The sequence below is a fragment of the Lepisosteus oculatus genome, chromosome 10, assembly GCF_040954835.1.
Source record: "Lepisosteus oculatus isolate fLepOcu1 chromosome 10, fLepOcu1.hap2, whole genome shotgun sequence".
Classification (NCBI taxonomy): domain Eukaryota; kingdom Metazoa; phylum Chordata; class Actinopteri; order Semionotiformes; family Lepisosteidae; genus Lepisosteus; species Lepisosteus oculatus.
This window is the reverse complement of record NC_090705.1, coordinates 42,353,090-42,378,134: the sequence shown is the minus strand read 5'-3', so window position 1 is coordinate 42,378,134 and position 25,045 is coordinate 42,353,090. Positions and strand designations below refer to the sequence as shown.

The 25,045-nt window shown below is 38.6% G+C and overlaps 1 long non-coding RNA gene across 3 annotated transcripts in view; it reads right to left on the bottom strand.

Annotated features, from left to right (window-relative positions):
• LOC107078554 (uncharacterized) overlaps positions 1 to 23,719 on the bottom strand; it is a 36,437-nt gene extending 12,718 nt beyond the window's left edge. The window contains exons 1-2 of one of the 3 annotated variants that reach the window (XR_011190830.1): positions 23,603 to 23,719; positions 10,319 to 10,434 (exon numbers count right to left, since the gene is read on the bottom strand). This is a non-coding gene — a long non-coding RNA (uncharacterized lncRNA). Of the gene's footprint in view, positions 1 to 10,318; positions 10,996 to 23,602 lie in introns of those variants that run through there. The other 2 variants (XR_011190829.1, XR_011190827.1) reach the window with 2 other exon arrangements.
• Between the last annotated feature and the right edge of the window lie 1,326 nt (positions 23,720 to 25,045).

Below are 25,045 nucleotides of genomic sequence, written 5' to 3'. Positions count from 1 at the left end.
CTCTCCAGTATTTTAAGGCCGTTTTCTATGCCTTTATTAACAAGCAATCCTCTTGATGTACAGGGCTTTGGGAACGTAACGCTTGTCTCAGCAGGAGCCATTAGACATGGTTTGGTGGCCAACATGAAAAGAGTTCAAGGTCTGAAGATGAAATCTTTGGAAATGAAAAAAAAAACACAAAAATAACTAACTGTTTAAAATTAACTGGGGGGAAAACAGACAGATGTTTATTATTTCATTATCTAGTATCTATGAAGTCAGGAAAAGAACAGTTTCACATGCAGATGTATTATAGTTCATTTTAAGGAGTTTTGTTTCTCAGCTAGTTAGAATTTTAATCACCATGAAAAGCCTCTTACATTGGATGCAAATAAGTTTCTTAATTCAATGCTGAAATTCACATTTTCCTTTAAACTTTGAAGCATTTTTCTTCATTGCTGGATAATCACTTACTTTATTTTTTATATCCTAAAACGAACATGCTAAAATGCACACCCAAAGGATTTGGGGGTGTTTTTAGATGAATACTGTTTGTGTTGGAGATGATGATGTAAATATACTGCACCACTGCAACAAAGGAGATAATCAGTGAGTCTGACCTTTATTCAATATTTTATCGTAGTTTATTTCTCCTTTATGGATGTTTGCGTATAGCGAAGAATTAAAGTTCCACATGACTGCAAAGGTGAAAGTTAAAACAGAAGTGAATTCTAGTTATGTAATAACATAATCCTGGCATTATTTGAACAGTGGGCCCCTCTCAATGAGTTCAGCAAACATTTTATACTCATCTAAGAAATGAATGTATGCAGAAAAGCTTTTATGTATTTCAAATTGCAATAAGAATATCATGCATATAATTGAAATTGTATTAATTTAACTACTCCTTTGATGTAGTACGTGTCTTACATTCGCACTCTTTCCCTGTGTTTGTTATCTGTGATATGGTGTGCAGTCTGACTGGTCAGTCAGATTTCTTCCATTGACTGGGGTGCTGCTGTAAAGTAATGTGGGTTCTTTTAATATGAAAGATGAAGTATAATTTTAACTTAGTTTATTAAAATTTGTCAATTGCAAATAAACATTTTAATAACACATATAAACAATTAAATGCCTGTCAGGGTGTAGAAATCCTATATCACCCCTGTGATGAAACCATAAATAATGTGGTGTGCAGAGAATTCGAAAGTTTTATTAGTGCCTAGTGCTCTTAACTAATAATAAATCGTGCTGTATAGTGCCCGATATAAAAAGATGGTACTTTGAGAAAATGATGATTTATTCAGAAAACTGACTACATCACATTATGAGCTGACATCCATGAGGAATATTTCTATCTTTGCATTACCCTTTCTTAAGCATTTGTGTAGTGTGGCTCATGATACAGACGCCACATGCTTTCAAGAGACTGTTGTCTTTAGAAATTCAAGGCATGGCTGATCATGGCCAGACACAAATCTGTGTGGTTCTCACTGTCGGTGAAATGGTCTAATTTAATTTCTCCTTCCTACAGTTTTGTGACTTATTTGCACATCACAAAAATGGTTTTATTGTTTTGGATAATTGCTGATCTTAATGCAAATATTAAACAAAGGCGATATTAGGAGTATTTCATCACTACATTGACTGCGTAAGAAAATGGGACTTAGAAGTTGGGCTTCATGTGTAGGTAAACATACATCAATAGCAAACCAAATATCTCAGTCAATCAAAACGCAACAGGGAATGAGCATTACAGCAAATAAAGATTTAGCATTCTCTTTAAAAACAACGGCGTGTCTAAAAATCGCAGATGGAGGGAGATAGACCTGAACCAAGCGATTACAGGCCAATAGATCTTACTCTTATTATATGTAAGGTCTTGGAAATGATAATTGCAGCTAAAGAAGAGGATCGTCCAGACAGAAAGATAGTTCTAGGTGAGATTCAGCATGGCTTTAGGAAAGGTGAGCCTTTCTTTACTAACTTGTTGGAATTATTTGATGGAGCAGCAACAGTAATAGACATCCATGTACTGTAGCTAACAGTAAGATATAAGTTGAGGTTCAGATGGATTTTGATAAAAGCTCCTTGCGAAAGATCAATTCTCAGTTGTGTTATCGGTAAGTCGCCTGGAGCCTGTCCGAAGTCCACTGGGTTGAGAACAGTCTGCATCCCCAGCCTGCTGTGCCACAGCTGCTGTGACTGCTTGCGCTGAGCAAGACGCAGTCGGGCGGCTCGAGCCCGCAGTGCCAGCCAGGAAGCAGCCTGAACTGGTAGTGCAGGGGAATCCTGGGTTCTCAGGCAAACAGCGTGACCTGCCCAGTCTGTCCAGATCTGCTGGAAGTGGTGGGTAGATACTAGCGATTGATTGTCTGTGGAGGTGCTGTGCATCAGACAAACCCAGACAAGACAAACGAGTTCGAAATACTTGGGAAAGTCTCCTTCTTATCCTCTCTCTGTAGGACCAAGTGACAATCAAGCGCATTAAAATATTTTATTATTTTCATTATGATGTTCTTGCTCTCTTTAATTCACCAGTTTTTTCTGGTACTTTCAGCTGTATGTTTAATCAGGCATGCAATGTGCACACTTTAGATGTTGTTTTCACCTCAGTGGAAATGCAAACCATCACCTAGAATGATAGTTTGCTAGACTCTTGGACGTGTATGTTAATGAATGCATTCCCCTAAAACTCAAACCAAGCCCAGTACTAACACTAGGTTCCTGTTAGATCTTTACAAAATGATATCTTTTTAAAAGTATAATCCAAGAAGTGCCGAGGGATTCTGTTTTAATTAAGTTACTTTAGAATGATTTGGGTGTTTGTGTATGTAAGTGTGGCATGAAGTGCCTGTTTTTGAAGACTGCTCATATATAACCTCCTGTGAGGCGCAGACTGGGCAGCTAGGCCCAATGTTTGCATAAAACCTGCCAAATGTTCAGTGACAATTAGCCCTTTCAGAGTCATCAAGTAGAGTTATAAAGGGTATTAAAATAGTCTCCAGTTACCAAACGAGAAGGTTCATACTGAAAAGTATTAATTTATTTTAATTATTCAAACTTCTTTAAACACAAGCACAAGGCACAAAAAAAAAACAGATCGAAAAACATTTTAATTGGTCGTTTTTTCAGTTTCCCATTTTTAAGACTGAAGTGAAATGCGCTCGTCCTTCTTGTAGCTTTTTATCTCTCTCTGTCTGCAGCCGGGCAGCCCAGCAGGGGGGAATCCAATTACACCACTAATTAAAAAGAAACTTCGGCAAACAGTTAATTGGTTTACTAGCAATGGAAGATGGAGGGATTTTCAGCCAGGGATTTTCTTTCCTAATGTTTTGTGTACTGAAGGTAGTCTAATTTCTCCCACAGCTGCTGTAACACATTCATTTAGACCCGTGGCAATAAGAAAGACACAGCTTCAAAACCATATTTCATATAACAATCAAATTCGGCTTGTGGATTTCTCCCTGGTTTGCCTGCCTCTTGCCAAGAACTACACTTTATGCTCTGCGACACATTGCTGTGTGTTTATTTTCTTTCCTTCAGTTAAATTCAGGCCAGTGGAAAGCAGGTTGTGTAGAGGGCTCGTGACATTTGGGCCATTTGTGCCCCAGTCTGGGGACAGCTCCCCACTGTTATCTTGCCGACCTCAAAGGGAGCTTGTGCAATCTGACCTCCTGGGGGTCCGGCTGAGAGCCCCCTCCACCCCCACACCCCTCCCCTTCCCCCTCCTTTCTCTGCTGCAGAAGCAAGGCTGTCTAAAGTCAACACTGCTTGTGGGAAAAGGCCAGAAAACCAATAAAACAAAGCTCATCTGCTTTTCTCAGCTGCATCTTGTCAAATAATAAATTGTACCAGCACTGAAGTGAAGCAGGTAGCCTTTTTCAGTGCCTGAAGGTGGTCTCCAGAGCTTCAACTAATTGCATTTTTCATAAGGTTGAATCACAGGCCTAAGTGACTATTTATAAATGTCCTAATTTTTACACTGTCTGATTCAGGAAGATGAAGCCCATCACTTTTGGCTTGATTGCTGCTTTTGAGCAAAGAAGAACTAGTAAAATGTTGCTTCTTTGTTTTAAAAATAATCCAAAAGCATGTGTCCTGTGCATGCAGGCTATATCCCAGATTGTTGTGACCCCTTGCCAGGAACAATTGGTTTTGTGATAAAGGAAGGATATCATATGCAGAGCGTTTGAACATCAGATCTTACTAGTGCATTGTATGATTTTTGCCCATCATCCCTTGATTTAATGTTTATTTTTTAACTATATATTCTAACAGAGATGCAGCACTGTGGCTGCATCTCTGTTAGAATATATAGTTAAAGTGGTGCGGCCTTGCAGTGCATGCTGGAGCCCTTGGTGTATTGTGTGTGTGTGGGTGCGTGCGTATTTTGTGTGCCCTGTGATGAACTGACTTAACATCCAGGATGTTTCCTGCCTTGCGTCCGTTGCTTGCTGGGATAGGCTCCAGTACTGCTTTTCAGGAAGCACCCTCAAGGAGTTTCTCCACACTTTATTTCTAACTAAATCTTTTAGCATTTGTTTTGCCACTTCTACAGTGTGCGGTTTTCCTCCCATGTTGGGTCATCTGAAAACCACCTGTTTCAGAGTGCATTGCGGATCCACAGCCACAATAGGTGATACAGTACATAAGATAAGATCCAATACCTGTTTGTCTGTATCCTGTTGCTTTACAGGATAGATTCCAGCGAACCTGCGACTGGAGTGACCTGAAGCGCCTGCTCGGTCAAAAAATAACTACCAGCACCTTCATGAACTTCATGAACTCTGAATTAGACGAAGCAGTTAGAAAATGGATTGATGGATGCTCTAAACAGTATATATATGCTGTGTACATGGGCTTTAGATAGAGTGCATTGAGTTGTCAAGGTTAATTTCCAGGTATGGGTGTTTTGCCACAGGAACTTTTGCAAAAGCTAATTTTGCAACCCATGGTTCATGTTCCAACAACAGGGCCTCAAAGATAAACTTTAAACTCTCAGCTTTGAAGACAAGGGTATTCAAAAACAGAACTTAATTTTTTTTAATTTGTTTTTCCTGTATCTAAAGCTTCCCTTTGCGAGACTAGAGCACAGATGTCTGTGGTACTTAATTTTCTCACCAGTATTGGAGGACGTAGGGGATACAGATGAACAGGATCTAATTAATTAATGTGAAAAACTAGGATTGTGATGGCCTAGATAAATAGAAAAAATAGCATCCTAAATAAGTATAAATGCCGTGGGCATGACAAAGTTAGTTTTTTTTTTTTAATTTTTAATTTTTCTTTTATTATTTATTATTTATAACTGCCACACCACCTAGTTGTTTTTTAAAAATATGGAAAATACTGAGTATGATTGTGATTCAGTATATTCAAACCATCTAGTTTTTCAAAAGGGACAAAAACAAAGTGTATCCTCTTCTCCTGATTACGGGGGAGTTTCAGAATAAATCCATCCTCAGCCATAACTTTAAAGCCTAAATCAAACAACAAGCATCATCTGGCATTCACAACTTTTAATGTACAAACGATCCAAACGCGTCCGTTAAAAAAATCCTATTAAGGAAAGAGCACAACCGTCCAATATTTGTTTTTCAGACGTCTATTAAAGACAGCTTGTTTATATTACGATTTTCTGACCAATGTTGTATGAAGCAGGTCATTCAGTGCCCATAAACTAATTACAACAGAACACAAATCACATTTAAACCCAGGTTTAAAGGCCAATCCATCAAATCACTTTTGCCACTGTCACCAAAGCTCTTTAATCTCTACCTTTGAGCACATGCAGGTAGGTGAAGGCAGTATACAATATGCAGCCCGGCGAGCTCCTGCTGTTTTTAATCAATAACATTATAATGTCTGTTGCTGGTAATTCTGACTGTAATCTGCTTTCATTCCGCACGCCACCCTGGGATTAAATTACGCTCCTCCAAATGCAGTCCGTCTGCATGTGTTGACTCACCGAGGGCCCTGAGAGCCGAGATAAACGGCACACGGACACGATTTCTCATTGAGGAGAGAGATTCTGGAGAGCCTGCTGGGATTAGTGTTTCATCTAAAAATTAGGGTGATTAAATTGATTCATCAGCCTGTCAATGCAATGTGAGGTGAGTACAAAGAGTGGCTGTGAGGCTGAGGACATCGGGAGAGCAGCGGGCATGAAACAGAGCACATATATATAGTATCTGCCGGTCTACCTGTATGTGTGCATGAATAAGGTTGGTTCAAGGACATCACATGGTGGAAAATAAAAGGAAAATCATGTCATTTAAAAAAAACTAAAATCCTTGTGCAGTAACCATTTTATGTATTCAACCTAGAGTATTGTATGTTTCCCATTCCAGTTATTCAAAATGCCATTCACTAGTATTACTAAATTTCCATCCATTTCTTTTATCAAGTTCTTTTTGGCATTTTGTATTGGAATCATACATGTCAGCTGCTCTGTCTTTTTGCTGAAAATGTGAAACCTCTGCTGCTTGAATGTTGATCTGCCTCTTTCACTGCATCACAATATCAAAGGTCCCCCGTTCCGTCGGCGAAAGCATCTTTTCCAGACTGCTGAGATTTTGAGAATGTTTCAGGTGTTCATATAGAATTGAAAAGAGGATCGGAGATTACGATAACAAACAGCACATATGATTACTGTACTCAAAGACAGTAAACATGCAAAAGTGTGTGAGGACATTGGCTCAAATGTTATTTGTTCCACTGTAACAATGTAGAACAATAAGGTGTTGAGCTAATGCACCTGTATACAGTATGCAAGTTAATCCAGCCACAGTTACATCTTATAAAACATTTCTGAAGGGTTGTTCCTAACTTTGAGCAGTGTCGTCACACACAGCGTTGCAGATTTGCAGTGGTAACTGCTTCGAATGTTTGGTGCAGGAGCGGCTGTGCATTTTGACACCGTGTTGAAAGCAACAAAGTCAATGCGGTCGGATGTGCTATGAAAGAAATTAACATAACTAGGGATCTTGATCCGTGTTTCTCTTGTCTTTGTAATACCTGGTAATGGCCATAATGGTGAGGTTTCACGTTGCTAAAAGGTCTGTGATTGGATACACAGAAATATGTAAGGATCTGTGAAACTGGTAGAGTTATTATTGCTTTTTAAAGGTTGCACATCTCTCACTCTCAGAAAGTGCAATTCACACCGATTCCGTTGTTGTGTAATGTATTGTAACGTAATGGGGTGCAATAGTATAGACACCCTCTGAATCTTAGTGATGCCTCATGCGCTGAAGCAGCACTGCTCAGGTTTTCCATCTACCACATGGTTCCAGTAAAAGAGATAGCACCACCACTGCTACACTTTCTGTGTCAGATGCCCTTTTCACAATGGAAAAACCATGAGTGTGATTATTAGCACTCTGTCATGACATAAAACTATTGGCAAAAATGTCAGCTCTTAGAAATGCCCTTTCAGTTAGTAGCAAAAGGATGTGACTTTTCTCTGCAGCAGCCTCCTGCCTTCGCTTTCACAATTTCAGCACAACATGTAAAGAGAAACTGTGACCAGCCGGGTTCTCTGCTGGTATAAATACAACCAGGTCAAGAACAAGACTCCCCCAGAAAGGGGAAACGTTAAAAGCTACGTTTCCTAAGTTGACTCCATCTCATTGACGACATCGTCCCACCCACTGCAAAACCCAATTCTAGATCTTAATGACATGGCACAAATATAGTGAAGAGATGACAATCATGGCAGCGAACCACAGGCATGCTCAGAACAGAGCAGTGGGAAGGAGGGACGTGTTGTGTTGTTTTAACTCATGACGCTTGAACCTTCGATTTCGGGGAGCCTGGATGCAGCTACAGCAGAGATTACAAGTGAAACGAGCTTGGCTGTTTTAAATGAGGTTTTGAGGTGTCGGTCCACATCAAAGATGGGGCAAAGGATTTACAACGCTGTGACATCAAAGGACAGTCAAACTGGAGTCGGGCAAGGAGCCCGGAGACAGGGACTGCCCTGTCTTGAACCAGCGGTCATTTTGTGGACACGTGCGCAGAGCGTGACTCCAGTGGTAAAATGGATCCTGTTGCTTTCCAGTGGTGAACCTGAACTGCACCAGTCCTGTCACTCTCATGCCTCCGTGAATAAGAGAAACTGAGAGCACACACGAAGAGTCAGACACGGCTGAAACCACACTGTGCATGAAAGGTGCATTTTAATAACTTACACATGAAAGTGGGTTCCGAATATTGTGTGCATTATAACTAACATTGCATGAACATACAATAATAAATATGCATGTATATTTCTCTGTTCTGTAAGGATTCAGACAATAAAACCAGAAAATAGCTACAAAAACATTCTTACAATCCCTAGAGTTAGCAGGTTTATATCGATGGATACATTGCAGGCTATTATTTTAAAAAGTGAAATTATATAGCGTTCTGCTATACAGAATACACGTCTTTTGAGGTTCAGCTCACGGAGATTCAGAGTGCAACATACCGAATGTATAGTATGAAATGAATCTGCCACACCCAAAGACACAACCTGAGGGAAGGGATACTGTGGACTAGAAAACCCAGACAGTGCTGTCTAAAAAGCCAATGAATAAAATTGACAAATTAGCTTCATTTATAAATAAAAAAATGCTTTATCTACATTGCCCCATTCAAGTTTGTACAACATTCTGAAGCTAAAGAAATGATATACCAAGAACCTATGCATTATCCTGTTATTGAGTTATTTTCAGTTATGTTATTGTCTCTTTCAGTTATTTATTGTCTATGTATTGTATATTATACTGTAATTCATTCTTAAAACATGCACTTTAAGAATTAGTCATTCTATTTTACAATGTGAGAGTACAGAACCATTTTAAATCAATATAGTAAAGAAGCAGATGTTCATTAAATGCATACTTTTCATGTGTTATGGATGCCTTTTAAGGAAAAATCTTTGATTTTACTATATGGTATTTTCCCAAACTATTTAACACATATATCAACAGTATTTACACAGTAAATGCAGAATACAGAAAAATAGTTATTTCTGCTCATTGCATAAACTGAAAGATATCAGAAAAAAAACAATTTCAGTAAGAAAATAATGTAGAATTACATTGTAAAGATGTATTTTCAATTTTTAGCAATGACTCCAATGATAAATGTTGCATGTACTTTATGTTATTCTTGGTTTAAGATTAACACCTAACATGAGCCTCTTCTAATAATTTAGCCCTAAACATTTTAAACCACACTTCCATTAAAAATACTAAACCTACAAAAAGATAAATTAGATTAACTCAAATAATATACAGTTGCTTTCAGAATAAACTGCACCCTCTAATGTTTTAAATTACTTAGGCATCAACATTATATTATTTTGTTACAATTTGAATTTCTCTTCAGGTTTAATGACATTAACATGGAAAACATTTATGTATAAGTTTGAGGTTTAGGCTTTTAATTATTAGGTTTTAATTAACAGTTTGAAGGCATTATAATTATCGAATGATCTTCAGTTGGATTAATTTAAGATAAAAACAATTTTGAAACATATCTATGACAAAATTGATAATTCCTTCACTGTTGTTTCAAAGCGAATTCTATCTACAATCTTCAAATTACTCATAGCTCACAAGATTTAGTAAATCGCAGCAATTACATTTTAACTCCAGTTTTCTGCAAGTAGGGCCTAAATGACTAAAGCTCACTTGTGTATTTCATACTTGTGTAAAAACACTATACAATATAAATAGAACTTTAGATGGAGAATGAATAATGTCAAAGGAAACTGTCCTACTGCCCATCTCTTTTTTTCCAAATCTAACTCGATAGATCAGAAACAGCTGTAATACAACAAAACAATAGTGAATTAATGCTTAATATTAATTATTGCATAATGATTTAATCATTGGTGCTCAACTTTTCTGTGTTCTATACTATTGTAAATTTGTTGATGCTACTATTTTAATGCTTTAAGAATATATTTCCCTATATATTATTTCATATAAGAAGTACTGTTGTTGGTAACCCCAGCACTGAAAAAAATTTAAATCCATTTTGAAATAGTATTTCTATTCTACAGCGAAACACTGCAAATATAAAATGCAACTGCATTTCTTTGCACTACAAATAATGATCTGTAGTCCAGGCAGCTAAGCATTATAGAGCCATATTAAAAAACGAGAGAGACAAGCTTTTGTGAAGTTGCACATGAAATATTAGTGTTCTTTATTTTTAAATTACTTTTCAATAATGCATGCATAGTTTTTACTGTATACTATCCAAAAGGCTATTGTTAGCAATTTTTTAAATATCTGATTAGGGCCCATATAAATACATATGTCAATAAAAAATTGTTTTGTACCTGCATGCACCAGTTTCAGGATTGCAATGTTCATCAATACTCTCAGTTGGCTCGGGTTCAACATTGGTCCAAAGTTGCATGAGGCAGTTCTGGCTGTCAATATCAGAAACGGGTCACTGTTGATAAAACGTAGGTGATGAAAGTGAAAGCCCTCTGATGGGGTCTCGGGTTTTTAGCTGTTTTTGTGTACATGAATATCCCATGTCATCCTTCACCATACCCATTTACAGAAGTTTTTATCGGCTGTCTTAGAAGAAAGCAGTAACCCGAGCACATTTTTTAATCTGAGCCCATTTCCTTTGTTGCCTAAAATCTTCTTTTGTTCGAGTCCTTAAGAAGAGAAATTGTGGATGTCCTCTGGTTGTGTTTTCAGAAATAAAAGCACAATTCAGACCCGTCTTCCTTTCAGGAATTCTGGAGAGAAGAGTTCTGTTTCTTGTCTCCGTGATATTTGTGAACCAAAATGCACAGAAGATGCAGCTTTTCTTTTCAAATTCTGTGGACCTGAGTTCTTTGATGCCCCCCAACTGTGCACAGTGTGGTGTTTGAACTAGGGTAGTAGGACGCTGATTTTAAAAAACAGAAAAGTGTTGCTCTAGATACAGTGATTAAGAACCAATATTAACCCCATAATCTTATTTTCTAAACGGTGTGATTCACATTATATAACAAAATAGATTGTCTTAGCGCCCTTTTATTTGTGAGAACACCAACCAGAAAGTTATCTGTACATATATGACAAAATAGACATAATGACTTTAACAACAACAGCTTCCATCTGTGTATACGTTAATTATATATTATTATGTTACATATAATATAAGGCTACATAGAATGTTTCCATCTGATAGTATAATTACAATATTTTATATTTATAGAGATATCCAGGTAATAAAATTAATGCATTTTTATGCCCCCTTTTCGACTGAAAAGATATCAACAATAAAAGCAAGATGGTCCTTATTGTTCAGACATTTGTGAAAAATGGAGCAGTAAAAAAGTCAGTAAAAGTGCTTTTGATAATCCGCTTCTCAAAGCCCGATTTTACATTTGGACAGTATTTATTCATGCAACACTATTCTATAAACACATTTACATTTTGTTTTTTTCATAGTTTACTATTTTTGGTGTTTTGTAACAAGAAATTCTAGAACAAAGTAAAGCATGTATTGGCAAACACTAAAAATGGTAGGTCATCTTTTTTTTCATTTTATTCTTTTAGACAACGTTGTACATTCAGTCTTTCATTAATCGTTAGGCTGAAATTGCTTGTAAAATCAAACTAAAAATAATTATTAAATAAAATAAAATATTTAATAGTTCATTTGATAATTATAACTATCTAAAAATAGCAACAGAATAGCAGTGACTTCAATGACTATCAATTAAATTAATTCTGTTTACTAAACCTGAACCTTACAAATAGCTTTAAATTTAGACAATCTTGCTTTAAAAATGTACTGAACCAAACAATGTCCAGTGAAAACAGTGATTTCATTTATGTATTTTATTCAAACAAAATCTATTGGAGGAAAAGGATGAAAGCACAGTATTATACTGTATAAAAACATTTTGTTATTTTTCAGAAGAAAGTTAAAATGTTTTGTTAAATTAGTTTTTAATGAAAAGAAGCAATCAGTGTTTCATCCAAACACATATATGCAACTAAACAGGCACTCTGTATTAAAACCATATCAGTTTAGCAGAAGGGGTTTCATTGAAGCATCCTGACATAGAATTACAATCTTATAAAAGACAAAAACCAACAACTACATTGATGTTTTGGTGTTTCATTCTGTGTGAAATACTAAAGCACACGAGTCCTAGTGAGAGGCTAAACCAATAAGTATATAATACATATTGTGGAAACCTAATGTTATGCAAATTGGTTTTCTGAGGTGATGGTGAGGGGGGTTATTTTCTGGCTGTAGCATCGATAACCTCCATTACTAGAGGATTAGGCAAATGTTGATGTTCTGTTCTCCTTGGAAACTGGTCTCCAGCATCTGCCTAATCCTGTGATCACTTATTGTGTGTCGGGAATTTTATTCTTCTGGCTCTTTTAATTCACAGGCGGTGCAGCTCTGCCGTTAGTGCATTTAGCTTCATGACTAAAACTCTTTTTTTCTTTCTTTTTTGTTTCTTCCTTCCTCCTACAGCCTCTGTCACCAACCAAGATTTCACCCTCCTCTGACACTGTCGCACATGTCCAGTAATTTCACTTTATGAATTAACACCCATCGCCTTGGACTGATCCCTTTTGTACATATATTTGACAGTCCTCTTTGTACTTTCAATTAGGTACAATCTGACACTGGCTGCTTAAAATGAAGGATATTTGTGGAAGAAACAATTAGTCGTATTAGTCAATTGCATTTTGTTTTCTCATGAATGCCTCTGTCATTTTCAAGAGCTAGCTATCTGCACAGCCCAATTTATGTGTATCTTTTAGGTCTTTCATTGCTTTTCTAAATTAATGTACGTTTCTGCATTATGCCTACAAATCCTGTGTCAAGCTCCGAACCCAGAGTTTGTGAAACCTTTCAAGTTTGATTTTTCACTCTCATATCTAGAGTTAACAAAAATGTAAATTCAGTTATTATTAATGTACCTTCATAATCCTCCTTAGCTTGGATTTTCAGTACTGTCTTTGCCACCTGCTACCTTTTGAAAAGCTCCTTATAGACGGTATGATCCTTTGCACACATATTATCTGCGTATAATACAAAAAAACATATGCATAGAAATACAAGCTACATCAGTACTCAATCCAGGCATTTGGTTAAGCAATGGCTTAAAGAAATGTCTTGATTGCAAATTAGTGAGATGTGAGCTCATTGTGCTCCAGAAAAATTATTGGTAACGCAAATATACAAATAAGAATGTTTAATATTGAGCAAATATTATGTTATGGATGTTGTGAAAGGGTTTGGAAAGCTTGAATGAAACAGGCATTTTACCACAAAGCCCTGAATCTCCACATCTTTTTACATTGTGTCACCAATTAAAATTAGTCAGTTGTTAATTTACTATTTGAAACAATTAGTTGTATTTTATGTAGTGGTTATAGGGGTCTGTGAAATCTTCCTAAAGATGAATAGGTTTATTTTCAACATGAAAATGGTATTTAAATGACAGACTACCAAATTTCTATTTGAAATTTAAACTCTTTAGCAATGAGATTCAAGTGAACTGAGTTTTCAGGGTGATACCTATTTGCGATTTACGGTCTGTTTATTATAATAATGACCCTTGAAAAACACTCTTTGTGTAAAATAGTTTTTATAAGAGCATCTCTCTGCGAAAAGTCTGCAGCAGCTCTTCTAATAAAGGAATCAGAACAGGCCAGAGAGGCTATAGTGATGGTGACAAGACAAGACTCCTAACAGGAATATCGTTTTGCATTGTGTGTTGAGACATCTACCCACGTGTGGTGGGACTGGCTGTGCGTTTCGAACCCCAGAAATGTGGGCCACTGCTGTACAGAAGCCTGCTCCTGCTGGCGGCTCCTGCTGTCGAGGAGTGTGGCTGTGATGCTGCACGATTCAGTAAACTGCATCCAGGAGAAGCTGAAGCCGATCAGCAAACTGGTCCAGATGTGGACTGAGCTCCCAGACCGCAGATTGAAAGCTGGAGGGTTGGGAGGCTTCAGACGAAGTGAGTCGCATGGGTGTGGTTTCAGCAGCCTGGCTATTTCCTGTCTCGAATTTCCTTTAATTTGATCCGAACAAAAACAGCACAGGGGGAGGCATCGCTGGAACAAGAAAGACAGTTTGGATGGCTGCTTTTCTTGGAAGAAAACATCTTTATCAGCAAAAATTTGTACTTGGATCCCGTTTAGCCCTGCATTTTGACTTCAATTTTTAATTTACTTCTCAAACACTTGGCACTTACTCCCTAACAACCTGCTTATTAAAGTTCAGTTACACCACCTTCTGCTTTGCTTGCAGTTCATGAAGTTGCTCAACCTAAATTCAGCTGTTAAAAATTCATAATTTGGGGGGAAATGTCTGCACTGAGGTTTCATATGAAGCTTCACGTCCGACAGCCGAGATATTATTGAGATCTGTCTCATAGCCTGCGAGTGGAACAAGTCCTGCTTCCTCCAGAGTCTTCTTGTTAACCCACCCCTGACCACCTCGATGACGTTCCCACTCCCGGCAAGTTTTTTTTATCCTCGCACCCTGGCCAGCAGCCAGCTGCTTCCCAGAAGTCCTGCTTGACTGTCGTGAATGCCAGTCTGATGCACTCGGGCTCAGCCACTGCTCTTGTAATGAATGGCTGTTGTAAGAAAAGGCCATACTTCAGGTCAATATCATGCTTCATCATTGGTGTACTAAAACATTATTTCTCAGTGCATAAGCTCAAATAACACTCACAAAGAAGGTGTTTTGTGTTTAATTGCCCTTAATCAAGAAATTTATGTGCTCTAAACATCTTCTGTGTCATGCAGACTGCTCTGAAATATTCGACTTATTTTTAAACAAAAATGAAGTGGATGCTGTGTAGCTTTGGTGCAACAAATGATGATCTTTTATATTTAAAGCTGATATATGCCAGAGGATAGATAGCTGAGGCAGAAATAATATTTCAGATTTCCTAATGTGACTGCTAAAAAAGTTCTTAAACACTACTGTTATCTAATCATCGTACGCTGAACAATTTACAAGCTTCATGTTTTCATAACACAGAGAAAAATACAGATGAATGTTCCTCTCTGAGTAGTCCTTATTTAAGTTTAATTTAGTGATTTGGAACAGAAAAAAATGGCATAACATATAAACACAATTTGTGTAGTTTATACGATGGATGACTGTCCCCCACAGCTTCTGGGCAATGTGGTTCACACGAGCACTGCCATGTTGTCTCGGCCAGCACCATCTCACAACATTCTCAGGATTATAAACCAGACGCATTGCACAGTACTGGCGCACAGAGGTCTTGAGGAGCTGAACAGTTTATCTGGCATAGTTCAGATAGAAGAACAGCAGGAGCCTGTTATGCCTGTCGTGCTCATTTGGCTACTTGTAGCTTGTCGGTTCTCACTTCTTAGAAAATCCCAGTAGAGAGGCTTCTGCCGGCCTTTACGGCTGGCGATCTTTTTCCGCAACACCACAAAAATGACAAAACACAAAAGGAGTTGCGAATGAAAGGTAGTCTTTTGCACAAATTTCTCGTCCGCCAGTAGTTCACCGGTTTCGAGTTGCCGGCCTGCTACTTTCTGAAGGGTGGTTGTGGACACAACAGCTGCCGGAGACGTTCATGTTCGCCCGCCGAGAACAGAACGCCCTCTCCGAAGTGTAAAACTGTCATGAAGAAAAGACGTGTTGAGGTAAAAATGAAACGTCATCACTATGTTGAAGGGCTCACGGTGGAGGTGAGGTTCTCAAGGTGTTTGTGCTCGTACTCTAGGGTTCTGGGCCTAGCGAGATCGCTCTGGATTCCTCTCCGCGTCGTCTGTCTTTTCTTGTTATTGTTCCCTGACCTCATGTAGCCACGGCAGCCGGAACGCGTTGCCGTGGGAATGCACACGCCAGCGGCCAGCTCTCTGCTGGCAAACGTGACACACTGGAGCTAATGGATCGGGCGATTCTGACACTCTGCGTCACTGGTATACAGAATATATATGTATCTCTCTATTCTCCGTATAAGCTTCATATCCCAACCAAATAAATTTCCATTTCAATTTCTACATTTTTTTTCTTCCTGTGTTAGGAATCTCTTTGCAGGTAATTTTAAGCAGTAATAGTAAAGAAATTATTAAATATTTCTTCCTCCCCCCAAACTGAGCTTCTAGTTTGTATTTGTAAGGCTCTGGATGTCTGTGGTCTGTGTAGTCTAGACACACTAACTACAGTACATTAAGCAGTGACCACTCACTTAGTGGGAGGTACATCCTAAATGCAGGGCTGCAATGATCATTGTGTTAGTTTGGCTTTCATTTGTGTTTCACAATAACACTCCCGTACACTGCACTGACGTGATGAATACAAAAAAATATATGGCAAATAAGTATCGCACTAATGAAATGCAAAGTTCTCAACATCTGATGCTTTTAATGGCCTTGAATCATGTCTGAATAAATGGTTCTCGGCCATAAAGGTCAGGAAATGTTTCAGTATGGACCATGGCAATGATTTCTGTTGTTAAAGGGCCTGTATGTACTTAATTATGGATAGTAAATACTCCGATAAGCATAGATATTCTAAAGACTTGATTTGTTTAGCTGCTGTATTTATTTAACTACTATACAAACTTTGCATTTGAGTATTCAAGGTTATGGATATTAATTATTAGCATAAAGCTAAGTAGCTCCTGTATTGTTTTTGTGTGGTTTTCTGCCTGTGAATACAGGACACCTTCGTTGATGAGCATCTTCAGTTCAGTCACTGCATCTGTGCTCCTCTTTGTACTTGTAACACATGAAGGTGTACTTCTGACCACATGGTGGTTGGTGTGATCCACACACACACACTTCTCCTGCCTCTTTCTTCGTTAGCCATGTAACCGGCTTGGCATTAGGCTCTGTTTTCTGGGGACGGTGGTACTCCTTGTCCTGCGGTAAAGTTTGTTGAGGGTGCAGACGAAAGATATAAACTGTACAGTGTGCCGCACACTTGCTATCCCCGAGGCACATTCCTGAAGAATTAAAGAGCAATGCTTCCATTCTGACTAAAGAGAAATAACTACTACGACGGCACCTTTCCTTGCACAGAGAAAGGAAACCGCAGTCCGCGCCCTGAGCTCGTCAGCGGAGGCACACTGCCCCTCGTCGAGCACGGTCACCGTTTCCGTTTGCTCTGCCTGCTCTGCACCCGGGGGGGAGATGCGCAGAGGCCCCAGGTCTGCCGGGGTGCTGACAGAATCACTGTCTCGCTGGGAATCCCAATCATCACATTATAGGCCTGTAGAGAGAGGGCGAAGGCGAGGACTGAGCTGGCAGCAGACATGCGACTGTCCGACGTCAGATCTTTCACTTGATAGGATCGGTGCGATACAGTATGCTCTGTCAGCTGGCTGATTTCTCTCAGTCGCTTCCTGAGTGCACAAACCGATCGTCCTTTAAATCCACTGTTGAAGTAGCGTGGTAGATGTTTCTAATGACTTTTCTATGTCTTAGAAACCAAACGGGGGGGGAAGCAACATCTTCTAAAACTGAAGGTACTGGACAGGATCAAAGTTTTAATTTTTTGAGTCCGTGAGAAACAGCGGCCAAGGTCTCAGCTGGAGCCCTGTGGGATTTAAGAGCCTGCAGAAGTTCATTTTCAGGACTATTCAATGACTATTTAGAGACTTGCCTAATTAAGATGTATAAGTGAAGGAAACAAACTCGAGCACTAGTCTGTTTTACATAATGATTCATCTCTGTTTCTTACAGTGCAGGAAAGTGATCCATAATTTTGCTTTTCTGAGCCTTTTTTTCCTTTCTCTTTCCCCCAGTCTATTTCTCTCCGCCTCCCACTCCCTTCCTACCTCCTGGTTCTGTGTCTGTTTTTGACTGGATTTGATTTCAGAAAAGCCTTCTGGGGTCAGCACACTGACCTTGGAAATTGCAGTGGCTCTCTGAAGTAAAAGAAAATATGCACCAATGTGTTACGGCCAGGGAATATAAAGCTAACATCCATTGTCTTGTGATGAACAGTGGGTTTGTAGGCACTGTATCTATGTGGAGGGGATATAACAATCGAGAAGCAATTTTTAATTATAGTTCTGCGATTACATAATGTATATTGGAGCACTGTATTCACATGACATACATCTGTTCTCCCAACCAATATTGAAAAACTGGTAAAAATGATTTTTCTGAAAACATCTGCAGTAGTCCACCTTTGGAAAAAGATTAGCCACGGCGGTAACACATTATGTACAAACGACTTTATTCTGATAATAATGTGTTGTGTAACCCTCTCACATTAAAAATGGTGATCGAGCTGCCTGCATCGTGTTTTAGTTCCACCCGATTCTTCTTATAGTTGTGTCCCTTTTATCTAACAGCTCTGTAAAATTATATTGTTTCACAGTAAATATAAATGAGAGACAACAAGAAAAAGCTTATTGATGGAACAGTAAGCAAAAGGCAGATGTCTGGAAAACCTATTTTATGCCCCATTATATGCTCTTTTTAATGGAATATCCACTTATGTTGGATATTCGTCACATACAGTATTTGAATGGTGTCACTTCTTACACCAAATACAGTATTAACATCATAAAAGTACTATAATATAGAATGCCAAATTTAACTGACACAAAACAAGATACAGGGCTAGTGTTGTCATTACAAAGGGTATTTTTCTTTTTCCACTGGTGTTCCACGTGCTAATTTCAGAGCTCCGCAGGAATACCTAATATAACGCCGTTCGGTGCTCATTTTTATTCTCTCTGATGAGCCAACCAATTTTAGACAGGTTTTCACTTTTCACTTTTATTCCTCTTTGGAGTTCGCTAGGAGACCAATGTGAGGAGCACCCAAAAGGACATTTACGAGATAACTCTTTAGTTGTGAGAATATTGAAAATAAAGTCTAATCACCTCTTCATGGAGGCAAACAGGAGTGTAATGGCCTCCTGGGAACAGATCTTTCTGAAAACGCGAAGCTTTAACAATGCGTAACAACAAATGTTATGCTATTCGAAGACAGGGTGAATCTTAGGAAAGACTTTTGTGGTTGACTTACATTTTGTTTAGTATTTTGCAAAATAATATAAAGATTAGCGGTAATCTTACAGCGAAGAAGAAAAACACGACCAAATTGATCATTTCATTGTGCATAAAGCAGTGTTGTTTATTCTTAAACAATCTCACCACACAGAGATGAAATGTGTGATGTTTGTAAGGGTCAGTCACTATACCGGAGAGAGAATTTATCTCATGCTGTGAATGAAGTTTAGTCTGCAGACAACATGCCAAAAGGAGAGAGTTGTGAAATGACCATAAACGATTGTTAGAGTAAGTGATTTCAAGCCTCTAGTATAATATATACCCACCTGGAGATCTTTAACATTTTTTGTTTATCCCACAGAAAAAGTTATATAAACAGCTGAAGAAAATTTTACACCTTTTAGCTCTTAGAACATTAGTCTGTTAACTTGGATTGTTCTAAAAACAATTTGATGTATTATGCTCAATTAGACCATGAGATCCCAGAGAACTGTGTATTTCCTGTTTAGGTAAGTAGTTAATAGGTTAATAGTTCAAAGGTGTTGCATCCACACAAAACTACAGGTTGCATAATATAACTAACCAGTCATTTAAGTTGATCGTTTTAGCATCAGGACACAAGCTAAGCTCTTCAATGGTTCACACGCGCACTGGTTTTTACTTGAGACCTCATTTTAAATGATAGTTAATATTTAGAATTCATCTTGACAGGTACATAACTTTGTACTACATTCTCTGCCTACCTAGCATGCTATCTGGTATAAGCTGAAATACTCACTTTACATTAGTGAAGTCCACATGAAATCAGACGGGGCTACAGCAATACACTGTACACATTACAATCAAACCACTGATCTCCATTGAAATAAAATGTCCGTTACGATGTGAATGATACATGTTTTTCCTTATTAGTTGGTACATGTTAATAGACATGAGTTAGCAGGATACAGTAATTGAATATGTACTTGGTTAATCTACAACAGTTTACAAGCTTTGCATAGTAGCCTATGAGGTAGGTGTCCAATCACTAAGATAAACAAGACCAATATATGAATTTTAGGACTTGGGCGTATTATGAAAAGAAGCTTGGACAACTTTTAATGCCTTCAATGACACATATTGAGACATTTCTCCTTAATTGTGCAAGATATTATTTTCAAACCCTAAGCAGTGTAAAGAAAACGGTAAATCTCCTTTTTGTTTTTAAGCTCATTTGTTTGAATAGTATCCCTGGTCTGATGCCAAGGACTGGAAATAAAACCGATACTTCAATGGGATTATTTCAACCAAAAGCCAGATCTATTCTAAGTGATTTGTCACCTTTTTTCTGTCTCATGGCAGAGAAAATTTAACACATGCTCTTCACATTTTAGTGTGCTGTGAGGGGGAAATGCAGCTTTCAGCAAGGGTTGCCAAGAGAAACACAGGGCTGAGCTCTGGAAGGAAATGGCTGGCTAAGCAAAATGCAGGATTCTTTGTGGTGAGAGAAGGAAAATTGACTTTAGCTGTAGCGAGGGCAATTCATAACACACTACAGGGGTGGGAATTCTTTGCTACAGCTATATACCACACACAAACACCAGACAATAGATTCTTTTGTTGTGAGCCCGACTTCAATCCCGGAAACCCGCATTTTCTCCGAGTTCAGTTTTCAATATGGGCGTGCAGACTCTTGGAAGTTTGGGTCAGGATTAAAAACAGGACAGATTTACAAAAACTGGAACATGTCCAGGCTTAAGTGGTAGCTCATACAATTAGCCATAACAAATGTGGACAAGTATCTACTGTTCGGTAAATCTTTTTCTGGGAGTTGCCTCTTAACATTTAAAAAAAAAGTAATACTGTATACAGTATACTTGACTTAAAAATAACCCACAGTATTTTTGTAACCACTGTACAGTATGTGAACAATTTAGGATCCTACAGCTTGAGTAGTTTTAAATGATCAGCTTTGTTCTACTAACCAAAATGTCCATTTTAGGATGTTTAAAAAATAAATATATCTCCCTTGTAATACATGGAAATCCTGAAAGCAACGTTTTTACTTCCATGCATTCTCAGTGTATACATATTTAGGCAGGTAAAAATGTCTTTTCTCTCTTCCACAAGCATCACATACTGCATTTGTATTCTTTGTGCAAACAACAGCAAGGTTAATTAGTATTTAACTACCCAAAACATACAGTATGCATGGGCTGAAAGATAAATAATTTAGATGAGAAGATCTTAACTCCAGCACACAGACAAGCAGTGCAACAGGTGCAGAAATTTTACTCAGTACATACAGACACGTGAACATGTTAGATTCTTCATGCTTCACAACCCTTAGAACATATGATTATAGAATTTTTAGCTCTTGGAAAAATATGCAACATGCAAAATACAAGACCTTGTTGAGCACTACCCTGCTAGAAGCTCATGCAAATATTTTCGTGGATACAGCTATATTTAAATCTTGATCAAAACAGTCAAAACCACAAACTTTATCATATGGAACCACCCACTTACACAAAACTATTAACAGTATATTTGCATTCAAAGGAATGCAAGACAACAACATTGTGAGTTTTGTGCAGTTGTATCACTACCCATTTCTGATTCCTTAATTGAAGAAAACCTTGTGTAGACACCTCAAAGCCTGTCAGCACACCACCCAGCTAATTTGTATTGAAGGCTGGTTTGAATGGAAATCATCCCACCAGCCCTGTGCCGATGTGCAGCAAATATATGCAGGTGCTGTCATCTCCTGGCATTGTTCTGGGGGTAGATGTCGTGACAGGACCGGGTGGATGACTGGCGTTTGGCAGGAGGGAAAGCTTGCAACTTGAAAAATCAGACTCCCTGACAGGCAGCCGCGGTATCGCTCACAACTGATCAGTGACGGGGATGGGGCCGGCGTACACAGGCAGCTGCTGCTTTTGGAAATTAAACAAAAATCTGTAATCTTCACAGTAATTAAAAACTCCTGGCAAACAGTGTAGGAGGTGCCAAGATCAGCAGGCGAAAATGAGATTTCAGGGGATTAATAGCAAGACTTTATTTTCACCTTTACATAGAACTTAAGTGTTGCCCATATTTAAACAAGACACCAGGAAAATCTATTTTCCTTCAACCTGATGCTGAAATTGAAGGGGTTACTTCTCACCTCCTCCCGTAATTTAAACTTTGTTTTAACTGTTTAATTGTAATTAGTCATTTCTTGGAATTGGACAGTCTTTTCAGATGGTCAATTTTACATTTAGACAAATGAAGAATGAACAACGGTTGTTCTAGCGTAATAGGACCTTAACACCTTTTTCATGCTACAAATAGTCATATATAATTGTAGACTCCCATACAGCAAAGGAATATCTTTCTGTCTTTTGAAAATGAATTGGTGTGAACATTTTGTGATAATGAAAACAGAGAATTGTAACATATAGTGAAATGAATTGCTTTTGATGCTTGCACATTATTTTGATGTAAATTATACTGCAGCCCAGCGTGGTTTTGTTTCTGTCGTATGGGATAAGATTATTTTTTCATTAAAAACAGGTTAACTCCTTTAAAGGAAATGCGTATTAGCACCTGACTTTAAAATAATCTTAAATTACTAGCCTCCTGAACCCAGCATCCAAATAATTAACTACTAACTGCCCCAATAAAACATTTTCAAATGACACACAACAACATGATTAAGTAGCCCAAAACCTTATTAAAACAAACTGATTTGCTGGGCACCATTGGCCTGTTCTGGTGTCACAATAGTGCATCGCTCCAATATTCTTCCTAAAACCTAGTTTGAATTCAAGTGGTTTAGCAAAACAACCAGCATGTGATTTGCTGGGCTCTAGAGAAAACCAGTGGTAGACATCAGGTTCATGTCAGATACTTTCGTGGGATGCCGGCATATTTATAAGTATAGAGGGAAATCCCATCAACAGGAAAAAATCTAAAGACAAAGTTGCTGCTGTGAATCCGCCCAGAGGAGGCACCTCCCAGTGTTGGCTTAGTGATGGAGCTGGTGCAAATTAAACACTAGATTGCAAAGCAGCTAGTACACAAAAGGAACAAAAAGAAAATTTCTGTCTGAAGATACCTGTCCCATTTAATCTCTGAAAACTCAGAAAATACACGCCCCTCTTCTCTCCTTCCATCCAGTGTTTGAGCTGACAATTACCTTAATCCCAGACAGTGTGGAAACCCCAGACTCCATCAATAAATATTATCCTTCCTTTTATGTGATGATTTTCGGCCTTGGAAAATAATTAGGCTAACGGCTAATGCAAGTACTGCTAACGCTGAAACTACTTCCTCAAAATCTTTAAGGGAGAAGGCTTTCATGTTGGGATATATCAAAATCTATTACAAAAATTAATGCCGGTGCCCCACAGGTACTCAAATCTTTTTGCTGTGCAGCAAGTAGAAACTTTTTGCTATGATTAATGGAGTAAATCAAGCATTTTAGGGACATTTCTTCCAATACTTCATTATTTAGAGTGCAAATTCCAATTAATTCTCAAGTAACTCACCATTGACTTGCTCTTGGCAATGGAAGACTATATTCCTGACCCCTGTGGTTTTTGGAATCCCCTTCCACCCCTTAATCAAAGCCAGGTGCTGAGGTTGGAACTCAGTTCTTACCTTTTATATTCATGGTGTCCCTCGTGGCAGCAGGACAGGGGGAGTGGATGAAGAAAACGGGACTTAATAGCATGGATGTTTGGTTGTTTGTTGGCTGTGACTGCTCTTGCGTTTTTCACTCACTTGGTTTCAGAGTCAAAACCACACACTGGGTCAGGCCAGAGCTTAAAACCTGGTGTAGTTGTAGGACTGTTTCCACGGTGCCCTCCTGTGGGCTGGAGGGGAGCTGTACTCTCCACCCTTTTAAAAACACCACTGATAAACCATTATCAAAGACATGCAGTACAATATTTGTGCAAAAGTCTTATTTTTAAGGAAATACAAAAAAACTTTTTTGTTGGGAACAAAGTTTGTGTTTTTGTATAATGTGACATATATTGTAAAATGTCTGTATAGGAGCAGGGTGCCTTTAAGATAACTGGGAGGTTACAGAGGGGTGGAGCTACCTGAATAAAAGACCGAGGCTTGAGTGCTGCTGTGTTATTTATCTTACAGGACTCAGGGAGGAATTTGCTCTGGTTCCTTTGTTGTTAGTCTGGTAAAGGTGTTGTTGTTTGTTCCTGCTGCCTTGTAAATGAACAAGGACCCTTTTCAAAGTATCCATTTTCATTGTTGACTGTCTGAGGGCGGCTTCTGCTATGAACTGAGCACAGATGACCACACAGCAAAGAGAGAGCTCTGTGACAATTTTGCATAAAGCACCTAGGTTGACTTTGTCCGTGGTTTTGCGAATATAGAATACCTCTAGCAGATCCTCTCATAGCCTTCTCTTTTTGAGACTAAAGAGATTAAGAACCCCTGGTTTTTGGGGTCTCTCAGAGTAGGATGTTCCATCTGAGGCCAGGGATGTAGCTTGTCGCTCTTCTCTGAGCTGAATGTTTTTGCAATCCTGTGCATCTCTGCACAGAGCTCTAAATGAGGCCTTACCGTTGTGCTGTTGATTTCAGTAGGTTAGTCTTTCTCTAATGAATGCGATGGAGAGACAAAAGTATTAAACCTGTGGTTCTTAACCTGGGGTATATACACCCCCTGTGGGTGCAGGGCCTGACTGATATTTTTAGAAGGTAAATTGTCAAAATAGGTGGTTTGGCAGAACTCGCATAGCCTGACCGTAAGGAAGAGGCTGACTGAACCGTCACTTGCTTCACGAGGAATGAGCCAGGGTGCTGCTGCAGGAGTTGTTGGGTGTGTGCAAGAGAGATCTGCAAAGGGAAGTCCAGAAGGCGAGATGCATGTACATATATATGCAGGAGAGTGGCTGTCGGTTAGATTAGGATTTAACATTCCTCCTGACCTTTCATTATAACTTATACTTTACAGTATATACGTCCGTATAAGTATATATATAAATCATACAAGGGGATGTTATACTCCATATGACGTCCACTGATATAAATGACCTCCATATTGTCAAAAGAAGAAATGAGTGACAGGCCAGCATAC